The following is a 10,991-nucleotide window of genomic DNA, read 5'->3' on the forward strand; positions in this document are numbered from 1 at the left end:
CTCTAAGGTCAGGGTGTGACAACATGGGGTGTTACTGCCTTGGCAAATGGCAGCTATGATTTCACCAGATCAGACAGGTTTCACTGCCGTCCTAACACACAGCTAGAGCTCTAGAATACTTTGACTCAAGAGCCAACGTTTCCTGGCCTTCACCTTTCTGACTGTGCCTTACGGTAATTGCTGCCGCACACTTTCTTGTATTTCTTCCCCTGCTCTGGCCTCCCTGTGGGATAGCGCCACTGTAATCTAGCCCTTATCTCAACCCTCCTGCCTTCAAGTTAACTGAAACACCTTGGGCACTCATTGATAGGGTATCTGTGGGAGAGGAAATGCTTGTCGAACCGGCGATACACTGGCACCAATCGTTCCAGATAAACTGACTTGCCATTGGACAGGCTCCAACTTCCACCAGTAAACTGCAGTGCTATTGGACAGGTTCCAACAGTGGGTGAGAACTACTCTTACACAAGTCAAGCAATAGTGCAATCTCTGAACCACAAGTCTCATAGCTACCTTTACTTCAACTTTTTGTAATCAAGAAACAAGACTGTTTGTTTCAGGAGTAGATTTTCTGCTGTCAAGAAAGACCAATTATAGTTAAGGAAAAACAGCACAGATCTAGCTAGTGAAAAACAGCCCAGATCTAGCTAGTGAAATACAGCCCAGATCTAGCTAGTGAAAAACAGCCCAGATCTAGCTGGTGAAAACCAGCACAGATCTAGCTAGTGAAAAACAGCCCAGATCTAGCTTGTGAAAAACAGCCCAGATCTAGCTAGTGAAAAACAGCCCAGATCTAGCTAGTGAAAACCAGCCCAGATCTAACTAGTGAAAAACAGCACAGATCTAGCTAGTGAAAAACAGCCCAGATCTAGCTTGTGAAAGACAGCCCAGATCTAACTAGTGAAAAACAGCCCAGATCTAGCTTGTGAAAAACAGCCCAGATCTAGCTTGTGAAAAACAGCCCAGATCTAGCTTGTGAAAAAAAGCCCAGATCTAGCTAGTGAAATACAGCCCAGATCTAGCTAGTGAAAAACAGCCCAGATCTAACTTGTGAAAAACAGTCCAGATCTAGCTTGTGAAAAACAGCCCAGATCTAGCTAGTGAAAAACAGCCCAGATCTAGCTAGTGAAAAACAGCACAGATCTAGCTAGTGAAATACAGCCCAGATCTAGCTTGTGAAAAACAGCACAGATCTAGCTAGTAAACTTGGAACTTACGTTGGATAATATGCTTCCCTTCTAGTTGAAATCTTATGGTTATTTTGCTCAATGCTCACAGTCATTTGCTAATACAAAATGTTGTCCATGGATTCATATGTAATGTAGTTATTTACTACCCAGGTACCCAACAGCAAACCTCTTTTGGATGGTTGACCCTTTAGTACTGAAACATGTAATTGAACCTTGAAGAGTGGGTGAGTAAATGAATGAGTAAGGCCTTTCCATGCCTCTGGGTGAAATAAACTCTGCTCTGCAACAGTTGAAATGACTGTGAAATGCTAATCATCAATAGCAGCGTCTGATTTCTACAGCCAGGTCACTCTCTTGCCATTTCACTGAAACCAGTAATGATGATTAAATGACAATGGCTAACCTCTGGCAGTGCTGACGACGTGTTATGACATCATCTGTCACAGTCTTTGTGTCCTCAGACAATGCCCTGCCACACTCGGGGCCTGAACGGCAGACAGATGACAGGCAGAGAGAGACGTATTCAGCCTCTTTTCCAATATCCACACTACACCACATACATTATAATGCAATGGGCATGCATTCTAACTCACTAGTATAGTAGTGTGGCTATTGGAACCTGAGCTTGGAATCAAATGAACAATTGATCGAGTGTTGAATGAACATGTTGAGCAGTTTGGTATGGCAGTAAAGTGGGTGGTTTAAGAGCGTGTGTTTGTGGATGTGCCTGCTTGTGTTTGTGGATGTGCCTGCTTGTGTTTGTGGATGTGCCTGCTTGTGTTTGTGGATGTGCCTGAAATGTAAAAAAAAAAATGTGTTTCAATGTCAAACGGTTTTGTTATATTTCAGTCTTCTATGATGTATATAAAGTGTAATATTGGGATGCAAAATGGAATACATTTCAACTCTATATCTGACATGGTGCAGGTGTCTTCTTTTTTAAACCCATAACCATGTGTGTGAGGTGTATACTTCTGTTTTAAAGTAGATTTAAGACTGCCAAGAAACACTCTGTGTGACCCTGACTTAGCCCACTGCTGTGAAAGGTTAAGAGTGGGTGTTTGTGTGCGTACATGTGCATGTGTGTGTTAAAGTGCATGAATCTGTGTGTGCATGTGTATGTTCTGTATGTGTGATGGTGTATGTGTCTGCATGTTGCTATGTGTGTCTGTCTATTTGGTGCATTGTGCTGACTCAGCCCTGCAGACAGTTCTCACAGCTCCATGGCACGGCACATCAAAGAGACACTCAGCACTCTACAGCTCTCTATGTCAGCCTGAAACTTCTCTGAACACACATACACACGCACGCACGCACGCACGCACGCACGCACAGACACACACACACACACACACACACGCCCACACACACACACACACACACACACACACACACACACACACACACACACACACACACACACACACACACACACACACACACACACACACGCCCACAGCCAGACACACAAGCACACCAAAAACCCATTTTACAATGCAACTGTAGGCTATGTATTTCATGCAGTAAATCCCTATAGCCACAGGCTTTCATTGAAGTGTTCTGGGAATACTCAACCCCCATCCTCACCCACCTGTGTCTGCATCACTGTCTGATGAAGACAACAGCATGGCTGTTTATTTCCCTCTTGTGTCATGAAGAACCTGAAAACAAGCTGAATTATTTTCAATCACTTCCTTAAAACCCTCCCCAACTGTCCTGTTTACCTCTGAGTTAATCATTCATACCAGTCTCATACCAGTCGCTCTCACCACTCACTATAAATGGGAAATCTGGGATTGGTACATGCATCTTTTAGTTTAAATGAATGCTATACAGCCATAGATACACAAACAATATATAATATATAAATGCCTCATGAACTTAGTTCAACTGTCTTCACCCCATCAGAACCCAAAACATAAGCTTGTTTTACTCCATTGTTTTGAAGTAATGTAATTGTAAACAAACACTGTACAGCTTCAATTCATTGGTCAAACTATAATTTTGATCTCATGGATGGTCAGTCCTTAAATCCATAGATCTGTGTGTGAATTTATCAGTCTTTGATGTTCTCCAACCCCATCCCTCAGCTGTTTACCAAAACAGTGTCCGATTAGTTGGATCCCAGATTTCCCCTTTAAGTCCCAAGTGAAACTGTGTGGGCCAAACTATGTTTGCCAGTGTAACCTATAAATACCCCTATCACGGATACACTTCACTATACATAACAAGGATCTGATGTCATGGTTTTGTTCAACTGCTTTACCCCTTCCTTCTTTTCTCTCTTTCTTCATTCCTTTATTCTCCCACCTAATCCTGTTCTTTCATCAGGGCTCACAGAGCTGGCTAGGTGTCCAATGAAAGGGTCTTTCTTTCTGCACAGTCACGGTGATACTTGAAATGCCTGGTTAATGAAAGAGTGATGAGATCTAATTGCCTTCCAGGGTGTAGCACCTGCCTCTCTACTACTAGGATATACTAGCAGCACGACAGCCTGCAGATCCACTGGCCTATGTTTAGTTTTAATGCAGATACTCACTTCCTCTCTACTGGTCTAGGTTTAGTTCTAATGTAGATACTCACTTCCTCTCTACTGGTCTAGGTTTAGTTCTAATGCAGATACTCACTTCCTCTCTACTGGTCTAGGTTTAGTTCTAATGTAGATACTCACTTCCTCTCTACGGGTTTAGGTTTAGTTCTAATGTAGATACTCACTTCCTCTCTACTGGTCTAGGTTTAGTTCTAATGTAGATACTCACTTCCTCTCTACTGGTCTAGGTTTAGTTCTAATGTAGATACTCACTTCCTCTCTACTGGTCTAGGTTTAGTTCTAATGTAGATACTCACTTCCTCTCTACTGGTCTAGGTTTAGTTCTAATGTTGATACTCACTTCCTCTCTACTGGTCTAGGTTTAGTTCTAATGTAGATACTCACTTCATCACAACTGGCCTAGGTTTAGTTCTGGATACAAATTTCCTCTCCACTGTTAAACAGAGTGACAATTTCAATGTAATATTGCACTGCAGGGGTGTCGGTGACAATGAAACTTGTTGCTGTTAACAGAAACACTTGATTTTTAACTTATATTAATGTTATAAATTATTATACTATGTTTATGATCAAAAATGTTCTTAATGCTTATTAATTGTAAAGCACAACAATCTTTAAAATGTTTTTTCAAATGAGGATTTATTATTTATTATGTTTATTTATTATGTTTATTTATTATGTTTATTTATTATGTTTATTTATTATGTTTATTTATTATCCTTATTTTGAAATGTTCTAAAGTTATTATAAGGTGTTGCAGAAAATGTTATTAATCTGCTGTTTTGCCGATCAGATTGAACCCTTTCAGGCATCACCACTAGGAATTTTAGCATCGGACTGCGACAATGGAATTAGTACAATTGGGGAGGAAGAAGAGGTGAAATGAACAATGACACACTTCAAGGCCTTGTGAGACAGTGTCAAACGACCGTGCTGTGAGGGACACGTTTTATACATTCCATTCAGGGGCAGAATGGGAAGGACAATGAAATGAAACGATGTCTGAATATTTAGGAAATAACAAGAAAAGAAACGATGAGGTTATGAAACAACTTGTGTAAAGATTGAGAGTGTATGGATATACGTTTTCATAGTTTAGAATGTGGGTCATTTTGTACTCTCTAGGTATTCCTAGAACACTGTTAACAGCCGTTGGAAGAGCTTCTTCTGTTCTACAGAGAGCGCAAATACTTATATTTTACATTATGCTACTTGAACAGGGGCAAGACACTGCCAATTGAAAACAGACTTGCTGGAAGGATTGCTGAAAAACATAATCATTCGGAAATGGAGTGGTCATTGATACTGTACGTACACAGGACTTATTTTTATCAGAGATTTAAATAATGGCACACAACAGGGGTTGCTTCCCTCCTCCCTCTCTTCCCTTCATCTTCCCCCCTCCTCTTTCTGTCCATGCCTCACGATCACTTTGCAAAGTGGCGGAGGCAGAGTGAACTGGAGCCGGGAGCGAGAAAGAGAGAGGTTCAGTTGAAATGTGCCAACTACAATAGTGTGCTGTAAGGAGCTCTGTGTCTCCTTCCTCCTCCTGCCATCCTCCTGTCATCCTCCTCCTCTTTCTCCTCCTTCTCTTGGGGTTCTCCTGTTTTTCAGTTCGATGTCAGTGTGGGCACTGCGGGGAGGCAGTCTCTAACTGGACAGCACAGCGGTGGTGGCCCCGAGATTCCGGGAGCCCGGCCTTCTGCGTTCTAAAGTTACACTCAGAGGAAATTGTCCTCCTCGATTTCCTGAGGTTCAATATTTGAGTCAGGCAGCGTTATAACTGCGCTGTGCACGGTGGGAGGAAAGAAAGATGAGTGTAGTTGGTTTATATGATCTGCCATGGAGTTGTCTTAGTTCTCTGTCTGTCTGTCTACGGACCTGTCTGTCTGTGTGTTTTCCTGTCTGTCTGTGTTTGTCTGTCTGTCTGCGGGTCTGTCTGGGCCACCACATACCTGACTAGCTACCTCCAAACAGTCACAATGACTGGAGGAATGTGTGCCGCTGTGCTTTAATGAATGATATTGTGTTGGGTGACAAACAATTCCTTTCTTCACACAGCTATCTCTTATTTATTGATTTTTTCTGTAAGATTTTATTTGATTAACAATATAAAACATACACGTGCAAACGACAACATCATACAAACATGAACTACATCACCCATGCCTAGACCCACTAACACACCCCCAACCCCAGCGCCTGCATCACCCATGCCTAGACCCACTAACACACACCCCCAACCCCAGCGCCTGCATCACCCATGCCTAGACCCACTAACACACCCCCAACCCCAGCACCTGCATCACCCATGCCTAGACCCACTAACACACCCCCAACCCCAGCGCCTGCATCACCCATGCCTAGACCCACTAACACACACCCCCAACCCCAGCGCCTGCATCACCCATGCCTAGACCCACTAACACACACCCCCATCCCCAGCGCCTGCATCACCCATGCCTAGACCCACTAACACACACCCCCATCCCCAGCGCCTGCATCACCCATGCCTAGACCCACTAACACACACCCCCAACCCCAGCGCCTGCATCACCCATGCCTAGACCCACTAACACACACCCCCAACCCCAGCGCCTGCATCACCCATGCCTAGACCCACTAACACACACCCCCAACCCCAGCGCCTGCATCACCCATGCCTAGACCCACTAACACACACCCCCAACCCCAGCGCCTGCATCACCCATGCCTAGACCCACTAACACACACCCCCAACCCCAGCGCCTGCATCACTCATGCCTAGACCCACTAACACACACCCCCAACCCCAGCGCCTGCATCACCCATGCCTAGACCCACTAACACACACCCCCAACCCCAGCGCCTGCATCACCCATGCCTAGACCCACTAACACACCCCCAACCCCAGCGCCTGCATCACCCATGCCTAGACCCACTAACACACACCCCCAACCCCAGCGCCTGCATCACCCATGCCTAGACCCACTAACACACCCCCAACCCCAGCGCCTGCATCACCCATGCCTAGACCCACTAACACACCCCCAACCCCAGCGCCTGCATCACCCATGCCTAGACCCACTAACACACACCCCCAACCCCAGCGCCTGCATCACCCATGCCTAGACCCACTAACACACACCCCCATCCCCAGCGCCTGCATCACCCATGCCTAGACCCACTAACACACACCCCCATCCCCAGCGCCTGCATCACCCATGCCTAGACCCACTAACACACACCCCCAACCCCAGCGCCTGCATCACCCATGCCTAGACCCACTAACACACACCCCCAACCCCAGCGCCTGCATCACCCATGCCTAGACCCACTAACACACACCCCCAACCCCAGCGCCTGCATCACCCATGCCTAGACCCACTAACACACACCCCCAACCCCAGCGCCTGCATCACTCATGCCTAGACCCACTAACACACACCCCCAACCCCAGCGCCTGCATCACCCATGCCTAGACCCACTAACACACACCCCCAACCCCAGCGCCTGCATCACCCATGCCTAGACCCACTAACACACCCCCAACCCCAGCGCCTGCATCACCCATGCCTAGACCCACTAACACACACCCCCAACCCCAGCGCCTGCATCACCCATGCCTAGACCCACTAACACACCCCCAACCCCAGCGCCTGCATCACCCATGCCTAGACCCACTAACACACCCCCAACCCCAGCGCCTGCATCACCCATGCCTAGACCCACTAACACACACCCCCAACCCCAGCGCCTGCATCACCCATGCCTAGACCCACTAACACACACCCCCAACCCCAGCGCCTGCATCACCCATGCCTAGACCCACTAACACACACCCCCAACCCCAGCGCCTGCATCACTCATGCCTAGACCCACTAACACACACCCCCAACCCCAGCACCTGCATCACCCATGCCTAGACCCACTAACACACACCCCCAACCCCAGCACCTGCATCACCCATGCCTAGACTCACTAACACACACCCCCAACCCCAGCGCCTGCATCACCCATGCCTAGACCCACTAACACACACCCCCATCCCCAGCGCCTGCATCACCCATGCCTAGACCCACTAACACACACCCCCAACCCCAGCGCCTGCATCACCCATGCCTAGACCCACTAACACACACCCCCAACCCCAGCGCCTGCATCACCCATGCCTAGACCCACTAACACACACCCCCAACCCCAGCGCCTGCATCACCCATGCCTAGACCCACTAACACACACCCCCAACCCCAGCGCCTGCATCACCCATGCCTAGACCCACTAACACACACCCCCAACCCCAGCGCCTGCATCACCCATGCCTAGACCCACTAACACACACCCCCAACCCCAGCGCCTGCATCACTCATGCCTAGACCCACTAACACACACCCCCAACCCCAGCGCCTGCATCACCCATGCCTAGACCCACTAACACACACCCCCAACCCCAGCGCCTGCATCACCCATGCCTAGACCCACTAACACACCCCCAACCCCAGCGCCTGCATCACCCATGCCTAGACCCACTAACACACACCCCCAACCCCAGCGCCTGCATCACCCATGCCTAGACCCACTAACACACCCCCAACCCCAGCGCCTGCATCACCCATGCCTAGACCCACTAACACACCCCCAACCCCAGCGCCTGCATCACCCATGCCTAGACCCACTAACACACACCCCCAACCCCAGCGCCTGCATCACCCATGCCTAGACCCACTAACACACACCCCCAACCCCAGCGCCTGCATCACCCATGCCTAGACCCACTAACACACACCCCCAACCCCAGCGCCTGCATCACTCATGCCTAGACCCACTAACACACACCCCCAACCCCAGCACCTGCATCACCCATGCCTAGACCCACTAACACACACCCCCAACCCCAGCACCTGCATCACCCATGCCTAGACCCACTAACACACCCCCAACCCCAGCGCCTGCATCACCCATGCCTAGACCCACTAACACACACCCCCAACCCCAGCGCCTGCATCACCCATGCCTAGACCCTCTAACACACACCCCCAACCCCAGCGCCTGCATCACCCATGCCTAGACCCACTAACACACACCCCCAACCCCAGCGCCTGCATCACCCATGCCTAGACCCACTAACACACACCCCCAACCCCAGCGCCTGCATCACCCATGCCTAGACCCACTAACACACACCCCCAACCCCAGCGCCTGCATCACCCATGCCTAGACCCACTAACACACACCCCCAACCCCAGCGCCTGCATCACCCATGCCTAGACCCACTAACACACACCCCCAACCCCAGCGCCTGCATCACATGGTTTGAAACGGCACCACTCAATATTTTCTTTAAAGTCTAAGATGTTGGGAGGGGGGGCGGGGGGGTTGCTAAACTGACATATGAAATTATTATAAGATGGCCATGCTATGGATCATTTAGCTATTTGATTTAGAATTTTAGGACCCCTTTAGGTATCAAAAAATATATTTAAAAAAAATATTTGATCAAATCTTGATTTTGGCCTTTACTACTTAAGCCCATAGAAACATATTGAAAAACACATTCAGAAACAGAAAATAGGACAGTCCAAAACAATTCATAAGATATATATATTTTTTAAATCTGGAAGTATTTGAATATGTTTTTACGCATATTTACAAAACGACCTTCCTATTTCCATTCCCTTTCCATGGAGTGGTCATAATAGTTTGTAGGTCAAACCGGACACAACAGACATTTACATGAGTAGACAGATTTTCGTGATGTCTCATGGTCTGACTAACACCATTCTAGCTCTGCCTCCTTTCACTGTAGATGCGGAAGTGTGACACTGGTGGAAGCGGTGGATTGAGACGCATACCAATGCAAAGAAATCGATATCGCTAGTATAAACTGACAGATTTTGATGGTATGTTTTGTTATGTAAAATTGATCACACACAGCCTCAAGTAAAGTAGCTGGGGATGTTTTCATGCTTAGTGCGAACCACTGTTTCATCCTACCCTGTATACCCACTGTATCTCAACAGGAGTAGACTTTGCTTGGTGACTCAGTTATGCGGCCAGGGCCAAGAAGGGTAGTTGTCTACGGTTTGTGTGTATGTGTGTGTGTGTGTATGTGTGTGTGTGTGTGTGTGTGTGTGTGCATGTGTGTGCACAAGTGTGGTAGGTGGATAATATTGACACAAAGACAACTATTTGTCCCGGTTCTCAAAGTGAACGTTCCGACAGCCGGGTAAGAGACAAACAGCTCTGACTCACCACCGGGTTATCAAGAAGCTGTGACCCTCTTATCCTGCTGCTTAGGTCCTGTAATTAAACCTATAGAGTTACCCAGCATCTAGCTACACCTAGCTGCACCTAGCTACTCCCGTGACCTGCGTGTGAAGTGGATCAGCCAGGCTTCAGTGCACTTTAACTGAATGATATCTCTAGTTTAAACTGACATATTTTGATGGTATTGTTTGTTATGCAACTTAACACCATTGTGTAAATCAACTGTAGGGTGTTTTAAATAATACATCATTTGATTTTCCATTGTGTTAATGATGGCGGATTGATTGATTTCCAAGTTTTCCATTTTTTTAAGATAACGATTGAGAATCGTACAACCCATTTGGGTATCTCACTACACCCCCATATGCCACGTCTTGAAATATGCAGACATATGGATTAAAAGTCTGTTTACATTGTAATACTGTACTTCTGACAGCCAACATTCTAGCTCCGCCAACGACTTTAGGACTTTATTGTATTCCCAGAAAGCTTGGATTATTGAGTCATTATTAGTTTTACACTTAAGACATGACTCTGTTGTTGTGATGTAGAATTTGTGAATTTTGTCTCTTGTATAATAAATTCTATATAACTTATACTGGATAAGCGTACATTTTCATTAACTGTAATTTTGTTAATTATGCAATTGGTATTACCCACATTTTTTTAACGGTGGCAGCCATGCCATTCTAAAGAGCTATATTCTCCCTGTAAGTTTTATGGGAAGATTATTACATTAAATTAGATCTGCTTTCATATTGTTGAGTATTGGAATAAAGTTATCTTAAAATATTTTTGGTTTGTTGTCATGTATTAAGCATGCTAAGTATTTCATGTTTTTTGTGGTCCACTTAAAGGATTGCTGTAGATCGTGAGTTATTCGTTACATTTTTCAGATTTCCATTATTTTGTTTTTTTTCCACATTCATTTTAGATCCTGAGATTTTGAGTATTCACACAATATTTTTTTAGCAAAGGGGGCACTGCGTTTTCATATTGGTCAG

This window comes from Oncorhynchus mykiss, chromosome 13 (genome assembly GCF_057628025.1).
Source record: "Oncorhynchus mykiss isolate SJ-2025 chromosome 13, ASM5762802v1, whole genome shotgun sequence".
NCBI classification, from domain to species: Eukaryota; Metazoa; Chordata; class Actinopteri; order Salmoniformes; family Salmonidae; genus Oncorhynchus; species Oncorhynchus mykiss.